General features: G+C 42.1%; 1 protein-coding gene and 1 pseudogene across 1 annotated transcript in view; both read left to right on the forward strand.

Annotated features, from left to right (window-relative positions):
- The window catches only part of PPM1E (protein phosphatase, Mg2+/Mn2+ dependent 1E), a 215,194-nt gene that overhangs the window by 88,538 nt on the left and 105,636 nt on the right, over positions 1–21,020 (forward strand). The window lies entirely within an intron of this gene.
- On the forward strand, positions 6,363–6,971 carry LOC133746777 (large ribosomal subunit protein uL13-like; annotated as a pseudogene).

Consider the following 21,020-nt stretch of genomic DNA (forward strand, 5'->3'; position numbering starts at 1 on the left):
CCTGGTGTTTGCAGAATTGAGTGCTTACTTGCTGAGGTAGGAGAACAGGGATCCTTGAATTTTGTGAGGACACAGAAATCTTCTGTGTTGATTGTGATTTGGGAACAATGGAGGAAATGGTTTGTTTTTCCTCACAAAGTCTATGATACATTTCCAGTTAATTTTGGTGTAAGTTGTGAGATTTACGTTGAAGTTCTTTTTTTTTTTTTTTTTTGCCAACATCATCATTTTTTTTCCCAACATCATCCAACATCATTTGTTACAAAGATTTAATTACTTTTATACTTACTTCAAAAATTAGTTGTCTGTGGGGCCAGTGCTCTGGTGTATTGGGTGAAGCCGAAACCTGAAGTGCCAGCATCCTCTATGGGTGCTGGTTGGAGGCCAGGATGTTTCACTTCCCATCCAGCTCCCTGCTAATGTGCCTGGGAAAGCAGTGGAAGATGGCCCAGGTCCTTTGCCCCCTGCACGCATGTGAAAGACCCGAATGAAACTCCGGCTCCTGGCTTTGGCTTGACCTAGCACTGGCCATTGTGGCCATTTGAGTGAACCAGCAGATGGAAGACCTCTCTCTCTGCCTCTGCCTCTCTGAAACTCTGACTTTCAAATAAAATAATAAAATAAATCTTAAAAAAAAATTAGTTGCCTGTATAGGTAGACTTTTTCTGTGTTTATATCTGTTCCCAGTACCAACAGGTAATTACTATTATCAACATGGTGAATCTTTAAAAGGGTAATGTAATTCCTTTTATTTTTCTTTATTTTATACTTTCTAGCTCCTTTGCCTTTGCATTTAAAGTTTAGAATCAGCTTCTCCATATACACAAAATATTTTGTTGGAGCCAGCATTATGGTACATCAGGTTAAGCTGCCACTTGGGATGCCTTCATCTCATATCAGAATACCAGTTTGAGTCCTGGCCTCTCCACTTGTGATCCTGCTCATGGGCGTGGGAAGCAGTATATGATAGCTCAAGTATTGAAGTCTGTGCCACCTACTTGGGGGACCCCAGTGGCTAAGGTTGGCCCAAGTGGAACCCAGGTGCCAGGAACTCCATCTGGGTCTCCCACTTGGATGGCAGGTACCCAGGTATTTATACCCTTTTCTGTCCCAAAATATTCCATATGTCATTTAGTTATTGTTTCTTATTAGTCTTTTCCAGTGTCTCTTAGCCTTTCTTTTCCTTTCATGACTTTGATACTTTTCTTTTTTGTTTGCCTTTATTTTTATTTTTTTATATTATACATTTTTGTTATTTTTATTTTAATTTTTAGTTTTTAACAGATTGAATGTGATTTGTAGATACAATTCTATGAACACAATGATATTCTCTTCCTTCTTTCCCCCTTTCTCCCCACCCTCTTTCCTTCTCCCTTTTTTTAGTCTTTGAGATAACATATTTTAAAATGACATTACAGGCGCCGGCGCTGTGATGTAGTGGGTAAAGCCGCCGCCTGCAGTGCCGGCATCCCAATTGGGCTCTGGTTCGAGTCCCAGTTGCTCCACTTCCAATCCAGCTCTCTGCTATGGCCTGGGAAAGCAGTAGAAGATGGCCCAAGTCCTTGGGCCCCTGCACCCATGTGGGAGACCCAGAAGAGGCTCCTGGCTTCAGATTGGCACAGCTCCGGCCATTACGGCCAGTTGGGGAAGGAAGACCTCTCTCACTCTCTCCTTGCCTCTGCTTCTTTCTCTTTGTAACTCTGACTTTCAAATAAATAAGTCTTTTAAAAAATGACATTACAGTAAAAAGGCTTAATACTTCACTGAATAAGTTTAACAAGTAAAAAGCAAAAAGACCCTAGTTTAGTGGAAATATAGACAACAACTATGAACAATAATTGAATGGAAAATAAACATTTCACTTATATACATTATATTTTTTTAAAATTTATTTATTTGAAAGAGTTACACAGAGAAAGGAGAGCAGAGAGAGAGAGAGGTCATCCATCCGCTAGTTCACTCCCCATTTGGCTGCAACGGCTGGAGCTGTGCCAATCGGAAGCCAGGAGCCAGGAGCTTCTTCTAGGTCTCCCACGTGGGTGCAGGGGCCCAAGGACTTGGGTCATCTTCTACTGCTTTCCCAGGGCATAGCAGAGAGCTGGATCGGGAGTGGAGCAGCCAGGTCTCGAACCAGCGGCCATATGGGACGCTGGCATTCAGGCCAGGGTGTTAACACGTTGTGCCACAGCGCCGGCCCTTATACATTAGATTTTATGAGAAGATTTATTTATTTATTTATTTGAAAGTCAGAATTAGAGGGAGTGAGTGAGAGATCTTCCATCCACTGTTTCACTCCCCAAATGGCTGCAATGGCCGGGGCTGGGCCAGGCTGAAGCCAGGAGCCAGGACCTCATCAGGAGCTACAGCTAGTTATCAATACCAGTACTCCTATGTGGGACATAGATGTCTTACTCAGTGTTTTAACTACTAGTCTCAAGAGGCACTTCGTCTTTCTCATTCTCTGTCTCCATCTCTCTGCCTCTTAAATAAATAAAAATTGTAAAATAATAGGGACCGGTGTGGTGTGGCAAGTTAAGCTGCTGCCTGCAATGGCAGCAGCATCCCCTATGGGTGCCAGTTCATGTCCTGGTTGCTCCACTTCTGATACAGCTACCTGCTCATGGTCTGGGAGAAGCAGTGGAAGATGGCCCAAGTGCTTGAGCCCCTGGGAAACCTGGATGAAGTTCTTGGCTTCTGTTCAGCTTAGCCCGGCTCAGTCCTGGGCTTTAGAGACCTGGGGAGTGAACCAGTTGATGGAATCTCTCTCTCTCTCTCTGTGCCCTCCTCCTCTATAACTCTTTAATAATTAAATAAATAAAGCTTTAAGAAAATAATATGAATAAACATGTCTGACCTTCAAAGGAGGGGCAGGTTTTGCTTTATAAGTGTTTATTTTAGGTAGATTTTTAAAAGTTTATGTTACAACATTTTTATTTTCCTGTATGTCATATACAATTAAGTAATGGAGATGGATTCAGTTTATAAGAACTATAATACTACTTTTTAGAAAAATGTGTTCCAACTATTATTTTACTTTCTGTAAGCCCTAAGTTGAGGTTTAAGAGAATTTTTTAAAAATATTTTATTTATTTATTTGAGAGCTAGAGATACAGACAGTGAGATGGAAAGACAGAGAAAAAGAACTTCTTTCCATTGGTTCACTCCCCAAATGACTGCAATGGCTGGAGCTGCGCTGATCCGAAGCCAGGAGCCAGGTGCTTCTTCCTGGTCTCCCATGTGGTTGCAGGGGCCCAAGCACTTGGGCCGTCTTCTGCTGCTTTCCCAGGCCATAGCAGAGAGCTGGACTGGAAGAGGAGCAACCGGGACTAGAACTGGCACCCATTTGGGATGCTGGCGATACAAGTGGAGGATTAACCTACTGCATCACGGCGCCGGCCCTGAAAATTTTTTTAAAAGATTCATATATTTTATTTATTTGAAAGGCAGAGTTACAGAAAGAGAGGGGAAGAGACACAGAGAGAGATCTTTCATCTGCTGGTCACTTCCCAAATGACCACAATGGCCAGGGCTGGGCCAGACCTAAGCCAGGAGGCAGGAGCTTCATCTGGGTCTCCCACGGAGGTGCTGGGGCCCAAGCACTTGTGCTATCCTCCACAGCTTTTCCAGGTACATTAGCAGGGAGCTGGATCAGAAGGTAGCAGCTAGAAATATGGGATGCTGGTATTGCAGGAGGCAGCTTTACTTGATATGCCACAATGCTGTTGTCCCCAGTATTTGAGAATTTTGTTTACTACAGAGATTAAAAATTAACAAGCAATGTCTGTATTTATTAATACGTTGAATCCTTTCATCTGAATTCATTTTGGAGATTTTATATTATGAATTAATTTCTATAAAATTTTCTAAGACTTCCCTCTTTTATTTAATCTTGGAATTTACAAATGTTTATGTATAGGAGTTGAAACAAAAGAAAGGTTTTACTTGACTATTCCAAATTCATGTTTTCTTCTGCTTCAGTGTGGCTGGTCTTTGTCTTCTGTTTAGGTTACCTGTGACCCCTTTGATTCTTTCCTGAGTGAGAATGTTTGGCTTCTGGGTATATCATATGGCTCCTAACAACTGCTGTTTGCCCAAGGGCATGGTCTTGTTAACCTGCTGCCTCTTAAGAGTCTGCATTAGCAAGAAGCTGGAATTGGGACCAGGGCTGGGAATCAAATCTAGGTACTCTGGTACAGAATTGGAGTACCCTAAGTGGTATCTTAACTGCTAGACCAAATGCACATCCCTCTGTGTCTGTAATTTTCACTATAATAAGAGCCTCATGTAAGTGGAATCATACAATATGTATCTTTTTATAACTCAGAATAATATTTCATTTAGCAAAATATCCTCAGAATTTCTTTCATTATGAAGGCTAAGTAATATTCTATTATATACTCATATATGTACCACATTTTGCCTATCCATTCATTTGTCAATGGACACTTGGGTTCCATTTTTTAGCAGTTGTAAATAATGCCAATATTAAAGTAGGTATATGTGTAGCTCTTCATGGTTCTGCCTTCAATCTGGATATTATTTATCCAGAAATATAGTTGCTGAATCATTTGATAATTCTCTTTTTAAAATCACATCACTGACAGTAATGTAGTGAGTGGATTGATTGATTTGAGAAGTGGAAAGAGATCTGGATTCTACTGTTGCACTCTGCAAATTCACACAATGGCCAAGACGGGGCGGGTCCAAAGCCGAAAGCCACAAATTCAGTCCAGGTGTCTCACAGGAATATAGGGATCCCAGTTACTTGAGGCGTCACTTTTGTCTGCAAGGGTCTATATTAGCAGGAAGCTGGAGTCAGAAGCTAGAGCTGGGTATTGAATCTAGGTACTCCAGTATAGGAGGAGAGCATCTTAACTGCTGGTTAAATACTCACCCTTGTAATTCTGTTTGTAACTTTTTCAGGGACCACCATACTGTTTTCCATAGCAGCTATACCATTTTACATTCCTAACAGTGCACAGGATTTTAATTTCTCTACATCCTTGTCAAAACTGACGTTTACAGGCCGGTGCTGTGGCTCACTAGGCTAATCCTCCACCTGCATTGCGAGCACCCCGGGTTCTAGTCCAGGTTGGGGCGCCAGATTCTGTCCCGGTTGTTCCTCTTACAGTCCAGCACCCCACTGTGGCCCGGGGAAGGCAGTGGAGGATGGCCCAAGTGCTTGGGCCCTGCACCCGCATGGGAGACCAGGAGGAAATACCTGGCTGTTGGCTTCGGATCGGCGCAATGCGCCGGCCGCAGTGTGCCAGCCATAGTGGCCATCTCGGGGGTGAACCAATGGAAGGAAGACCTTTCTCTCTGTCTGTCTCTCTCACTGTCTAACTCTGCCAGTCCCCCCCCCCCCCCCCAAAAAAAAAACCCTGACGTTTACATAAATTATTGCATCATAGATAATTTGCTACAGGTAAATTTTCATAACTATAAGTTGGTATGATTTCTTTGTTTTTAAAATTACATTGTTTAAAGGCAGAGAGAGGCCAGCGTCCTGGCTTAACAGGCTAATCCTCTGCCTTGCGGTGCCGGCACACCGGGTTCTAGTCCCGGTTGGGGTGCCGGATTCTATCCCCGTTGCCCCTCTTCCAGGCCAGCTCTCTGCTATGGCCTGGAAAGGCAGTGGAGGATGGCCCAAGTCCTGGGACCCTGCACCTGCATGAGAAGCACCTGGCTCCTGGCTTCGGATCAGCGAGATGTGCCGGCCGCGGCAGCCATTGGAGGGTGAACCAATGGCAAAAAGGAAGACCTTTCTCTCTCTCCCTCACTATCCACTCTGCCTGTCCAAAAAAAAACTTAAAAAAATAAATAAATAAAGGCAGAGAGAGATCTTCCATCTGTTGGTTCATTCCCTCAAATGGCCCTCACAGCCAGATCTGGGCCAGGCCAAAGCCAGAACCTGGGAACTCCATCCTGGTCTCCCAAATGAGTGGCAGGGACCCCATCTTCTGGCATTTTCTGCCTTCCCAGATGTATCAGCAGGCTGCTGGATTGGAAGCAGAGCTGCTGGGAGACTAGAACCAGTACTCTGATTTGGAATGCCAGTGTCCCAAGCAGCAGCATAATCTACTGTGCCACATATCAGCCCCTAATTTATTTCTTCAGTATAAAGGTTGAGGGTGGGGGGTGGCATTCCAGCACTGTGGCATTTAAGGTTAAACCTCCACCTGCAGGGCTGGCGTCCCATATGGGTGCCAGTCAAGTCCCAGCTACATGGCCAATTTGGAAAGTGAACCAGTGGGTAGAAGATCTGTCTCTCTTTCTCTGTATCTTTGCCTCTCAAAATAAATAAATAAATCTTAAAAAAAATAAAAATAAAAAAGCTGAGGGGGCTCAGGTGGCTGCCAAGGATGGCAGAGGGGCAGGTCCTGGTCCTGGCTGGCAGAGGCCATCTCTTGGGCCACCTGGAAGCCATCACGACCAAGCAGATACTGCTATGCCAGATGGTGGTGGTTCTGTGCTGTGAGGACATCAACATTTCTGGCAGTTTATACAGAAATAAGTGGAATTACAGGGTCTTTCTTTGCAAGCAGATGAACACCAACCCCTCCCGGGCCCTACCACTTCCAGGCCCTCAGCTGCAGATATTGGCGAACTGTGCAAGGCATGTTTCCCCATAAGACCCAGTGGGACCAGTCTGTTCTGGACTGCCTCAAGATGTTCAATGGGATCCTGCTACCCTATGAAAAGAAAAAGCAGATAGTAGGTCCTGCAGCCCTCGAGGTTGTATGTCTGAAGCCTATGAGAAAGCTTGCCTGCCTTGAGTGCCTGGTTCATGAGCTTGACTGCAAGTACCAGGCAGTGTCAGCCTGCTGGGGGAAAAGAGGAAGCAGAAGGCCAAGATCCATTACCTGAAGAAAAAGCAGCTCATGAGGCTGCGGGAACAAGCAGAAAAGAACATGGAGAAGAAAATTAACAAATTCACAGAGGTTCCCAAGACTCATGGACTCTTGGTCTGAGCCCAATAAAGACTATTCTTTATGCTTAGCCTGGTCTGTCGTTCATCCATCTGGGAGTCTGGGACCCAGAAAGATGGGGGCAAAAGAGGCCTTAATGACTGCTCCTATTGGAGGCCTTCCCTACAGTGCACAGCTCCTAAGGGCTGTGCAGACATGGTTGATCTGTGGCCTATATATGATCATTTTAGAAAATATTTGCGGGGGTGGATGGGAGCCCCCACCTGGTGGGGGTCGGGGTCTGTGGCTCAGCTTTCCAGCTGGTCTCCTGTACTTTGCAGCTGTTAGAATGGGAGAAAATGTTGGGGCACTATGAGCCTAGTGTACGAAGGGTATTTATAGGGGCCTGACACTGGTATAGTAGGTTAAGCCTCTGCCTGCAGCACTGGCATCCCATGTGGGCGCCCAGCTGCTCTACTTTCAATCCAGCTCCGTACTAATGACCTGTGGAAGGCAGCAGAAAATGGCCCAGTTGCTTGGGCCCCTGCACCTATGTGGGTGACCTGGAAGAAGTCCCTGGATCCTGGCTTTGGATCAGTCCAGCTGTGGCCCTCATGGCCATTTGGGGAGTGAACCAGTGGATGGAAGACTTCTCTCTCTCTTCCTCCCTCTCTCTGTAACTGTGCCTCTCAAATAAATAAATAAATATATATATACATCTTTTAAAAAATAATATTTAGTGTGCTCAGACTGGGAGGGTGGGCAACCACAGACATTGCCCTTGAGACTTCCTGTGTTTTGTGACCATAAATAAATTATTTTTTAAATAAAAAAAAGTTAAGAGGGCCAGCGTTGTAGAGCAGTAGGTTAAGCCTTTACTTGTGGCACTGAGTCCTAGCTGTTCGCTTTCCAATCTGGCTCCTTGCTAATGCATATGGGAAAGCAGCATAGGATCACCCAAGTACTTGGGCTCCTGCCACCCGTGTGGGAGACCCGGATAGTGTTCTAGGCTCCTGGCTTCACTCTGGCCCAGCCCTGGCTGTTATGGACATTTGGGGAGTGAATAGGCGGGTGGAAGATTTTATCTCTCTGTCTCCCCTTCTCTCTCTCATGCTGCCTTTCAAATAAAATAAAAAATAAATCTTGAAAAAACATACATGTATATGTAAAAGCTAAGAATCATTTTCTGCAGATACATTCACAAATTGACAGCAGGTATTTTATTGTACCAAGAGTATTTTATTCTATGTTAAACCATAAACATTATTGTTTTGTCTAAAATATAGCACAGTATTTTCTTTAGATATTGTTTTCAAATGATTACAGTTCCCAAGAAGCACACTATACCGATTTGAATGTGAAATACCAAACATTGAAAGAGAATATAAAATTTTTTTTCCAGGCAGTAGAAAAGAAGCAAATTGGTTCACATTGGCTGACTGAAAAACAGAACAATGGCTAGGTAGAAATGGTAAGACTGAAGTGCAATCTTGATTGGATTATAATAAAATCTCCTAGCGTTAATTTTCTTTTTCATGATTTTTACCCTTCTGTATAAGTAAAGAAAGACCACTCACATGAGAACAAGGATTCTTATTCAAATCTTGCTTCTAACAAGGAAGTGAGCTATCATCACTTGGATTTGGTAGACTTAAAGTGGTATAGGCAAGTTTTATGCTGAAAAAAAGAGGAGACATTAGGTATGCTCTGATTGGAGGTTGTCATGCTGAACTAAGGACCAGCTAACTGGAAGTAGGAAATCTTAGGTAATTGATTTGGGGAACATGCTAATGTTTGGTTTTCTCTGGTTGACTATAAGTTGAAAACTTCCGGGATGGAGGCTAAAGTGGTACAGTGGGGAGCTGACAGATGCTGATAAAATCCTGACTGTTGTTAGCTGAAGTAGGGCTTTTTAGGTAATTAATCTGGGGAACATATTCATGTTTGGCTTTCTCTGGTTGACCAGAAGCTGAAAGCTTCTGGGATGGGAGGCAGGTTTGGGAGCAAAACAAAAAACAAACAAAAAAAGTGGGGTAGCAGGGAGGTGACAGTCACTGATCAGATCATGACTGTTTTTAGCTAATTGCTACTGAGAATAGTTTGGAGGATTTACAGATTGAGAGATTATGGGCCAATGTGTCTGTCTTCATGTATGGTTTATTCATTATCCATTTGTATATCTGAACACTCACCATAGGAGAACAAAAAGAAAAATTGTTTATATTTCATAATTTTATGGTTGATTATATAACTTTGAGACTTGTGTCAAGATTCTAAACAAAAATTCTCCCAAATGAAAATAATATTTCATGTCTGAGGGTAAGATGAATTATGCAGAAATGCTCATGGACATCTATGTCAAGATGCCATTCCTCAGATAGAAGTAGATTCTAGATCTCAGGAGATACCAGTTATAATAAAAATGTGTACTGGGGGAAGTATTTGGCCTAACAGGTAAGACACTTGTATCCCATATTAGAGTGCTTGGTTCAAGACCTAACTCTGCTGCTGATTCAACTTCCTGCTAATGCACACCTTCGAAGGCAGCTGTGGTGGCTCAAGAAGTTGGCTCTCTGACACCTACATTGGAGTCCTGGGTTGAGTTCTCAGCTCCCAGCTTCGTTTGGCCTAGATTTGGCAACTGTGGGCTTTGGGAGACAGAACAGTGAATGGGAGCTCTCTAATTGTCTTTCTTTCTCTGCCTCTCAAATAAACTAATTGTTTAAGTGTTATTTATTTATTATATTGATTTATTTGAAGGACGGAGTGACTGAAAGGGAAAGACAGAGAAAGAGATCTTCATCTGCTGGTTCACTCCCCAGATGGCCGCTAACAGCTGGGTCTGAGCTAGGCTGAATCCAGGAGTTAGGAGCTCAGTCTCCCGTGTAAGTGGCAGAGACGCAATTGTGCCACCTTTTGCTGCTTTTGTGGGCACATCAGCAGGAAGCTGGATCAGAAGCAGAGCAGCTGAGACTCTAGCTACCACTCCAGTATGGGATGCCAGTGTCGCAAGTGTAGTCTAACCCATTGTTGCCAGAATGCTGGCTCCAATAAAATATTTTTTATTAGATATTTTATGTTTTAAAAACTTTTATTTAGTAAATATAATTTTCCAAAGTACAGTTTATGGATTACAATGGCTTTTCTCCCCCATAACTTCCCTCCCACCCGCACCCCTCCCATCTCCCGCTCCCTCTCCCATTCCATTCACATCAAGATTCATTTTCAATTATCTTTATATACAGAAGATCGATTTAGTATATATTAAGTAAATATTTCATCAGTTTGCACCCACACAGAACATCAAGTGTAAATACTGTTTGAGTACTAGTTATAGCATTAATTTACATTGGACAACACATTAAGGACAGAGATCCCACATGAGAAGTAAGTACACAGTGACTCCTGTTGTTGACTTAACAATTTGACACTCTTGTTTATGGCATCAGAAATCTCCCTAGGCTCTAGTCATGAGTTTCCAAGGCTATGGAAGCCTCTTGAGTTCACTGACTTCAATCTTATTTAGACAAGGTCATAGTCAAAGTGGAAGTTCTCTCCTCCCTTCAGAGAAAGGTATCTCCTTCTTTGACGGCCCATTCTTTCTACTGGGATCTCACTCGCAGAGATCTTTGATTTAGGTTTTTTTTTTGCCAGAGTGTCTTGGCTTTCCATGCCTAAAATACTCTCATGAGCTCTTCAGCTGGATCTGAGTGCCTTAAGGGCTGATTCTGAGGTCAGAGTGCTGTTTAGGACATCTGCCATTCTATGAGTCTGCTGTGTATCCCGCTTTCCATGTTGGATCGTTCTCTCCCTTTTTTATTCTATCAGTTAGTATTCGCAGACACTAGTCTTGTTTGTGTGATCCCTTTGACTCTTAGACCTATCAGTGTGGTCAATTGTGAACTGAAATTGATCACTTGGACTAGTGAGATGGCATTGGTACATGCAATCTTGATGGGATTGCATTGGAATCCCCTGGCACATTTCTAACTCCACCATTTGGGGAAAGTCAGCTTGAGCATGTCCCAAATTTTACATCTCCTCCCTCTCTTATTCCCACTCTTATATTTAACAGGGATCACTTTTCAGTTAAATTTCAACACCTAAGAATAAATGTGAGTTAATTACAGAGTTCAACCAATAGTATTAACTAGAACAAAAAAAAAATACTAAAAGGGATAAAGTATTAAATTGTACATCAACAGTCAGGACACGGGCTGATCAAGTCACTGTTCCTCATAGTGTCCCTTTCACTTCAACAGGTTTCCTTTTTTGTGGTTGGTTAGTTGTCACCGATCAGGGAGAACATATGATATTTGTCCCTTAGGGACTGGCTTATTTCACTCAGCATGATGTTTTCCAGATTCCTCCATTTTGTTGCAAATGACCGGGTTTCATCGTTTTTGACTGCTGTATAGTATTCTATAGAGTACATGTCCCATAATTTCTTTATCCAGTCTACTGTTGATGGACATTTGGGTTGATTCCAGGTCTTAGCTATTGTGAATTGAGTTGCAATAAACATTGAGGTGCAGACAGCTTTTTTGTTTGCCAATTTAATTTCTTTTGGGTAAATTCCAAGGAATGGGATGGCTGGGTTGTATGGTAGGGTTATATTCAGGTTACTGAGGAATCTCCAGACTGACTTCCATAGAGGCTTAACCAGTTTGCATTCCCACCAACAGTGGGATAGTGTCCCTTTTCCCCCACATCCTCGCCAACATCTGTTATTGGTAGATTTCTGTATGTAAGACATTCTTTTATTTATTTATTTATTTTTATTTTTTTGACAGGCAGAGTGGACAGTGAGAGAGAGAGACAGAGAGAAAGGTCTTCCTTTTGCTGTTGGTTCACCCTCCAATGGCCACTGTGGCCAGCGCACTGCACTGATCCGAAGCCAGGAGCCAGGTGCTTCTCCTAGTCTCCTATGGGGTGCAGGGCCCAAGTACTTGGGCCATCCTCCACTGCCTTCTTGGGCCATAGCAAAGAGCTGGCCTGAAAGAGGGGCAACTGGGACAGAATCTGGTACCCCGACTGGGACTAGAACCCGGTGTGCCGGTGCCACAAGGCAGAGGATTAGCCTGTTGAGCCACGGTGCCGGCCTATATAAGCCATTCTAACCGGGGTGAGGTGAAACCTCATTGTGGTTTTGATTTGCATTTACCTGATTGCTAGTCATCTTGAACATTTTTTCATGTGCTTGTTGGCCATTTGGATTTCCTCTTTTGAAAAATGTCTACAGAGGTCGTTGGCCTATCTCTCAAGTGGGTTGTTTGTTTTGTTGTTGTGGAGTTTCTTGATCTCAATGTAGATTCTGGTTATTAATCCTTTATCTATAGCATAGTTTGCAAACATTTTTTCCCATTCTGTTGGTTGCCTCTTCACTTTCTTGACTGTTTGTTTTGCAGTACAGAAACTTCTCAATTTGATGCAATCCCAATTGTTAATTTTGGCTTTGCCTGTACCTCCGGGGTCTTTTCCAAGAAGTCTTTGGCGATGCCGATATCTTGCAGTGTTTCTCCAATGTTCTCTAATAATTTGATGGTGTCGGGTCATAGATTTAGGTCTTTAATCCATATTGAGTGGGATTTTTGTGTAAGATGTAAGGTGTAGGGGTCTTGCTTCATGCTTCTGCACGTGGAAATCCAGTTTTCCCAGCACCACTTATTGAATAGACTGTCCTTGCTCCAGGAATTGGTTTTAGATCCTTGATCAAATATAAGTTGGCTGTAGATGTTTGGATTGATTTCTGGTGTTTCTATTCTGTTCCATTGGTCTATCCATCTGTTTCTTTTTTTTTTTCTTTTTTTCTTTTTTCTTTTTTTGACAGGCAGAGTGGACAGTGAGAGAGAGAGAGACAGAGAAAGGTCTTCCTTTTTGCCGTTGGTTCACCCTCCAATGGCCGCTGATCCGAAGCCAGGAGCCAGGTGCTTCTCCTGGTCTCCCATGCAGGTGCAGGGCCCAAGCACTTGGGCCATCCTCCACTGCACACCCAGGCCACAGCAAAGAGCTGGCCTGGAAGAGGGGCAGCCGGGACAGAATCCGGCACCCCGACTGGGACTAGATCCCGGTGTGCCAGCGCTTCAGGCGGAGGATTAGCCTATTGAGCCATGGCGCCGGCCTATCCATCTGTTTCTGTACCAGTACCATGCTGTTTTGTTTACAATTGCCCTGTAGTATGTCCTGAAATCTGGTATTGAAAGCCTCCGGCTTTGTTTTTGTTGTACAAGATTGCTTTAGCTATTCGAGGTCTCCTGTGCCTCTATATGAATTTCAGCATCATTTTTTCTAGATCTGAGAAGAATGTCTTTGATATTTTGATTGGTATCACATTGAAACTGTAAATTGCTTTTGGGAGAATGGACACTTTGATGATGTTGATTCTTCCAATCCATGTGCATGGAAGATTTTTCCATTTTTTGGTATCCTCTTCTTTTTCTTGCTTTAAGGTTTTGCAATACTCATCCTAGAGAATTTAACATCCTTAGTTAAGTTTATTCCAAGGTATTTGATTGTTTTTCTAGCTATTGTGAATGGTTTGATCTTAGCAGTTCTTTCTCAGCTGTGGCATTGCCTGTGTATACAAAGGCTATTGATTTTTGTGCATTGATTTTATATCCTGCTACTTTGCCAAACTCTTCTATGAGTTCAATAGTCTCTTAGTAGAGTTCTTTGGGTCCCCTAAATAAAGAATCATATCATCTGCAAAGAGGGATAGTTTGAGTTCTTCCTTCCCAATTTGTATCCCTTTAATTTCTTTTTCTTGCTTGATGGCTCCTGCTAAGACTTCCAGAACTATATTGAATAGCAATGGTGAGAGTGGGCATCCCTGTCTGGTTCCAGGTCTCAGTGGAAATGCTTCCAACTTTTCCCCATTCAATAGGATGCTGGCCGTGGGTTTTTCATAAATTGCTTTGATTGTATTGAGGAATGTTCCTTCCATACCCAGTTTGCTTAGAGTTTTCATCATGAAAGGGTGTTGAATTTTATCAAATGCTTTCTCTGTGTCTATTGAGAGAATCATATGGTTTTTCTTCTGCAGTCTGTTAATGTGGTGTATCACGTTGATTGTTTTGCGAACATTGAACCATCCCTGCATACCAGGGATAAATCCCACCTGGTCTGGGTGGATGATTTTTCTGATGTGTTGTTGTATTTTATTGGCCAGAATTTTATTGAGGATTTTTGCATCTATGTCCATCAGGGATATTGGTCTGTAATTCTCTTTCAATGCTGCATCTTTTTCCGGCTTAGGAATTGAGGTGATGCTGGCTTCATAGAAAGAATTTGGGAGGATTCCCTCTTTTTCGATTGTTCTGAATAGTTTGAGGAGAATTGGAGTTAGTTCTTCTTTAAATGTCTGGTAGAATTCAGCAGTGAATCCATCTGGTCCTGGGCTTTTCTTTGTTGGGAGGGCCTTTATCACTGTTTCAATTTCTGTCTCAGTTATGGGTCTGTTTAGGTTTTCTATGTCTTCCTGGTTCAATTTAGGTAGGTTGTATGTGTCCAGGAATCTATCCATTTCTGATAGATTTCCCTGTTTGCTGGCATACAAGTCCTTGTAGTAATTTCTGATGATTCTTTTTATTTCTGTGGTGTCTGTTATGTTTCCTTTTTCATCTCTGATTTTATTGATTTGGGTCTTCTCTCTTCTTTTTTTAGTTAATTGGGCCAGTGGGGTGTCAATTTTGTTTATTTTTTCAAAAAACCAGCTCCTCGTTTTGCTGATTTTTTTGTAATTTTTTTTATTCAATCCTATTGATTTCTTTGTGTGTGTGTGTGTGTGTTTGTTTGTTTGTTTGTTTTGACAGGCAGAGTGGATAGTGAGAGAGACAGACAGAGAGAAACGTCTTCCTTTGCCATTGGTTCACCCTCCAATGGCCGCTGCGGCCGGCGCATCTCGCTGATCTTAAGCCAGGAGCCAGGTGCTTCTCCTGGTCTCCCATGGGGTGCAGGGCCCAAGGACTTGGGCCATCCTCCACTGCCTTCCCGGGCCATAGCAGAGAGCTGGCCTGAAGGGCAACAGGGATAGAATCCGGCGCCCCAACCAAGACTAGAACCCAGTGTGCCAGCGCCGCAAGGTAGAGGATTAGCCTGTTAAGCCACGGTACTGGCCAACAATCCTATTGATTTCTTCTTTGATTTTAATTATTTCTCTTCTCCTACTAGATTTTGGTCTGGTTTGCTGCAGTTTTTCTAGATTCTTGAGTTGAATTGAAAGCTCAGATATTTGGTGCCTTTCCAATTTCTTGATGTAAGCACCTATTGCTATAAACTTTCCTCTTAACACTGCTTTTTGCTGAATCCCATAAGTTTTGGTATGTTGTACTGTTATCCTCATTTACTTCCAGAAAGTTTTTGATTTCCCTTTTGATTTCTTCTATGACCCAGTGTTCATTCAGGAGCATGTTGTTCAGTTTCCATGTGTTTGCATCTACTCTGGGAATTCCTGAGTTGCTAATTTCCAACTTCATTCCCCTATGGTCTGAGAAGCTGTATCATGTGATTCTAATTCTTTTGAATTTGCTGAGACTTGCTTTATGGCCTAGTATGTGGTCAATCCTAGAGAAGGTTCCATGTACTGCTGAGAAGAATGTAAATGCTTTATGTGTAGGATGAAAAGTTCTGTAGATATCTGTTAGATCCATTTGGGCTATAGTGTCGTTTAAATCTACTGTCTCCTTGTTGATCTTCTGTCCTGTTGATCTATTTCTGAGAGTGGAGTATTGAAGTCCCCCAGTACTATTGTATTGGAGTCTAAGTCTCCCTTTAAGTCCCTTAACAAATCTTTTAAAAAAACCGGTGCCCTGTAGTTAGGTGCATATACATTGATAATTGTTATATTCCTGTTGAATTGATCCCTTGATCATTATATAGTGCCCCTCTTTGTCTCTCTCAACAGTTTTTGTGTTAAAGTTTATTTTGTCTGATATTAAGATGGCTACGCCTGCTCTTTTTTCATTTCTGTTGGCTTGGTATATCTTTTTCCAACCTTTCACTTTCAGTCTGCATGCATCTTTGTTGGAAAGATGTGTTTCTTGTAAGCAGCAAATAGATGGGTTTTGTTCCTTAAACCAATCAGCCAATCTGTGCCTTTTAACTGGAGAGTTGAGGCCATTAACGTTCAGTGTGACTATTGATAAGTAGTAACTTTGCCCTGCCATTTGCCGAAGATATTTTCTAATATATGCTTTGAACTTCCTGTGATACTTTGCTGTGAGGTTTCCTTCCTTTACCTTCTTTCATATTGATGACTGTATTTCTGTGTTTCTGTGTGTAACACATCTTAAAGCATCTTTTGCAGGGCTGGATAAGTGGTGACAAATTCTTTCAATTTCTGTTTGCTATGAAAGGTCTTTATTTCACCTTCATTCACAAATGAGAGCTTTTGCAGGATATAATATTCTGGGCTCCAATAAAAGATTTTAAAAAGTATGTTCTGGGGGTTGGTGCTGTGATGCAATAGGTTAATCTTTTGCCTGCAGCGCCAGCGTCCCATATGGGCACTGGTTCTAGTCCCAGCTGCTCCTCCTCTTCTTCTTCTTTTTTTTTTTTTTTATTTATTTGACAGATAGAGTTAGACAATGAGTGAGAGAGAGAGAGATAGACAGAGATAAAGGTCTTCCTTCCATTGGTTCACCCCTCAAATGGCCGCTACGGCTGGAACTACCCCTATCCGAAGCCAGGAGCCAGGTGTTTCTTCCTGGTCTCCCATGCAGGTGCAGGAGCCCAAGCACTTGGGCCATCCTCCATTGCCTTCCTGGGCCACAGCAGAGAGTTGGACTGGAAGAGAAGCAACCAGGACTAGAACCCAGCACCCATATGGGATGCCGGCACCACAGGCGGAAGATTAACCAAGTGAGCCACGGCGCTGGCCGGCTGCTCCTCTTCTGATACTGCTCTCTGCTATGGCCTGGGAAAGCAGTGGAAGATGGCCCAAGCTTTTGGACCCCTGCACCCAAGTGGGAAACCCAGAGGAAGAAGTTCCTGGCTCCTGGTTTCGGATCAGCCCAGCTCCGACTGTTGTGGCCATTTGGGGAGTGAACCAGAGGATGGAAACCCTCTCCCTATCTGTTAACTCTACCTCTCAAATAAATAAATAGAATATTTAAAAGTTGAAAAAAATATGTTTTTTGGGCTGGCATTGTGACATAACTAGTAAAACTGCCGCCTGCAGTGCCAGCATCCCATATTGGTCCCAGTTCATGTCCCAGCTGTTCCACTTCAAATCCAGCTCCCTGCTAACATCCTGGGAAAAGCCCAGAAGATGGTCAAGTGTTTGGGCCTCTGCCATACACAAGGGAAACGTGAATGAATCTTATGGCTTTGGCCTGGCCTAGTCCTCGTTACTGGTGGCCACTTGGGGATCAGCAGATTAAAGAGCGCGCTCTCTCTCTCTCTCTCTCTCTCTAACTCTTTCAAATAAAAATTTTTTCAAAAGTGTTTTCTTATGTGACTCTTTTGAGAAATTAGTAAGAACCTAGTGAGAAATATCTTGGAGAGTCTTTGTACATTTTCCCAATGACTAACTGGGATGACTAGGACTTTTAAAAGTTTAAGGGAGAAAGTTTTACTGGTCACTTTTGGAAACTCCTCACATTGTAATTTCCTATACAGCCTATAAAAGGAAATTGGTCATCTGTGTTAAGAATTATATTTGAATTCCTACAGCTTTTTAAATGTTTCATTTGAGAAACTTTAAAATTTAAATATTTTATGTAAAAATAATAAAGTATTAATAGATAAACTTAAGTGCCATTTATCCTCCTCCCTCCCACTTCACCTTCCTCCCCATTCCTTTCTTCCTTCTCTTATGAACTTGCTTTATGTCCATCAAACTCACAAAATGGTTATTTCTGAAAACAATGGAATTGCCCTCTGCTTGGCTCATAATGAACACAAAAACAGATGATTTGAAAGGCTATAATCTATATTATTTTCAGTTAGCAAATGAACATGTTTTGATGAATTTGAGAAGTAGAACGTGACTCATCAAATAACTCAGTAACCAATTAGCTATATATTCTGTATGCAAAAACATAACATCTTTGTGTCAGTATTAATTTGTTTAACATTAGGCTTCTAGGTCTCTTGAGGAAAGAAAAAGAAGGGTTTAGGCAAAAAGTCTAGAGAAAGCAGGGATCGATACATTAAGGAATGTGTGAAAAAGTGAGTCAGAGGGTTTACTCTTGATCTTGGCCGAAATTGTAGGTAATTTCAAATTTACTTTTACTTTTCTTCACTTTTTAAAAAAGGCTTATTTATTTTTAAAGTCAGTTGCAGAGAGAGAGAGAGAGAGAGAGAAAGTGAAAGTGTTCCATTCACAGTTTGATTTCCCAAATAGCCACAGTGGCTGAGGCTGGCCAAAGCCAAGAACCAGGTGCTTTATCCAGGTCTCCCTCTGGGTTTCTCACTTGGGTTGTAGGGCCTCAAACACTTGGGCCATTTTCCACTGCTCTTTCCAGGCCATTCCTGGGACACAAATTTGCACTCATGGGATGCTGGGTTTCTGTGAAGTTGTTACCCACTGCATCATAACTCTGGCCTCTTTTTGGGGGGTTTTTTTTAGAAGTACTGCTTTTTTGTTTCAAAATGAGTGTGTACAGTATATATTATACTTGTAAGACTCAGTGCTTCAGATAACTGCCAATTTGAGATCTATATGGCAGAACAGAGTTTACTGTGCTAAAAGTACAATTCCCCAAATATAAATTATCTTAGTTTTATAAATACCTACATAAAAATGCTTAGGTCCTTGCACATATTTTAATAGAATCTTTTGCATCTTGTTTTAAATATTCCTGTGATTCGTGGACAATCACAGCTGGCAGAACAAAGAACTATATTTAGTACCTTATCTGAAAGGTACTGTAATTAAATCTGTTTTAGTTTAGTCATTACTAACACTGTGGCTAATACAGGTTAAAGGGGAATTTTAAATAATATCCTCAATCCATAGTTGAGTTATAAATCCATAGTTGAAACAGCCTCCTATATCCTAAGAAACCAGACTAATGAGAGAAAACGTAAGTTTATTAATGAGGGCAATGCACATCATGCAGGAGAAACCTCAATTTGCAAGACAATCAAAGTAATACTTTGGAGTCTGGCTTATATACCATCCTTGACAAGAAACAATAAATTTTAGAGAATTGACAAGACAAAGGAAAGCAATCCCAAGTTTCCATAAGGCAAGAAGGAATATTTTTCTATGGGAAGAAAAATATAAGTTACTAGAAATGAACTAATGGAGTAGTCTGCTCCCACATTCTCTGAGTCTGTCTCTGTATTGATAATAGTTCTAAAGGAGACTGATGTCCTGTCTTTAGACAGGAAGTGGGGGAGGTTAGAAAAACCATTGTCTTTGTTAAGTACTGTTCTGCTTTTGGGCAAACAGAGACTGCAGAGAGCTCTTCTGCATATTAATTGTCTTTAGTTCAACAGTTCTTTTTATTTTGGGAAGAAATATTTTGGTTTTGTTCACAGGAACTTGGTGGTGGTAGGGTAGGGAAGAGTTTATCAGAGAGGAGACCTGTGAGATGAGATAAAGCTAGTAAGAATTAGGAGGGGAAAAAAAACAAGGATGTCAGTACATCTGCACCATCATTTTTTTTTTTAATTTATTTATTTGAGAGTCAGTTACAGAGAGGTCTTCCATCTGCTGGTTTACTCCCCAATTAGCTGCAATGGCTGGAGCTGGGCTGGTCCAAAGCCAAGAGCCAGGTGCTTCTTCTGGGTCTCCCATGTGGGTGCAGAGGCCCAAGCACTTGGCCATCTTTTGCTGCTTTCCCAGGCCACACTGGTACCCCATGGGATGCTGGTATTGCAGGCGGTGGTTTTACCTGCTAAGCCACAGTGTTGGCCTTGCTGACTTTTCTTCTTCTTCTTCTTCTTTTTTTTTTTTTTTTTTTTTTAGACTTTATTCATTTTGAAAGAGTTACAGAGACAGAGACAAAGATCTGTCCGCTGGTTGGTTTTGTCCATGGATGGTTGCAAGGGCCAGGATTGGGCCAGGCCTAAGCCAGGAGCTTCATCTGTGTCTTTCATGTGGGTAGCAGGGGCTCAAACACTGGGGCCATCTTCTGCTACTTCTACCAGGTCATTAGCAGAGAGCTGTATCAGAAATGGAGCAACCAGGGCACAAACTGCCTATCATATGCTGCTTTCCCATTTGTGTTACTAGAAAGCTGGATCAGAACCATGACTCGAACTGCCACTCTGATATGGATTGCTGGTGTTTCAAGCTGTAGCTTAACCTGCTGCCCCACAACGCTTCTCCCAGTTGTGCTTTGTTTTTGAGATCCTAATTGAGTAATATTCACTACTTGTCCAGAAATGGTACCAATTCTTTTTATTTTCCTTTTCACATCTTCCCTTTGTTTTAAAGCTTACCCTCAAATGTAATATGTAACATTTTCATTGAAAAGATCTCTAAAAATTAGAAATACATGCAATAAAAAGCAAAATGTTCCCTTTCAACCCTTTCTTTTTCTATCTTACTACCCTCTCCAGAAATCCCTACAGTGATGTTTCATTCCAATTTTTTTCTGTGTATTTACATAGTTATTATATAAAGAAACATATGATTTATGGAATTTTTGCTCTTTTTAAAATAAAGTTTATTTTCACTTAAAAGACCAACAGAGAAATTTTCTATCCATTGGTTCACTCCTCCAAATTCCCGCAACAGCCAGAGCTGGCCCAAGCCAAAACCAGGAACCTGGAACTCCATCCAGGTCTCTTATTTGGATGGCAGAGACCCAAATACTTGAGCCATCACCTCCTGCCTCCCAACAGGCAGTTAGTTGGATCAAAAGCAGAGTAACTGGGACTTGAACCAAGCATCCCAAATGGCATCTTAACTGCTGAGCCTGAATATTTCCCCTTTTATATAAACGGGATCATATTTAACAACCTTCATTATTTTCTTTTTAAGATTTATTTATTTACTTGAAAGGCAGAATTACAGAGAAGCTGAGGCAGAGAGATTGAAAGAGAAGTCTTCCATCCGCTGATACATTCCCCAGATGGCCGCAACGGCCAGAGCTGCCCCAATCTGAAGCCAGGAGCCAGGAGCTTCTTCTGGGTCTCCCATGTGGGTGCAGGGGCTCA

Source organism: Lepus europaeus, chromosome 18, assembly GCF_033115175.1.
Source record: "Lepus europaeus isolate LE1 chromosome 18, mLepTim1.pri, whole genome shotgun sequence".
In the NCBI taxonomy this organism is placed as follows: Eukaryota; Metazoa; Chordata; class Mammalia; order Lagomorpha; family Leporidae; genus Lepus; species Lepus europaeus.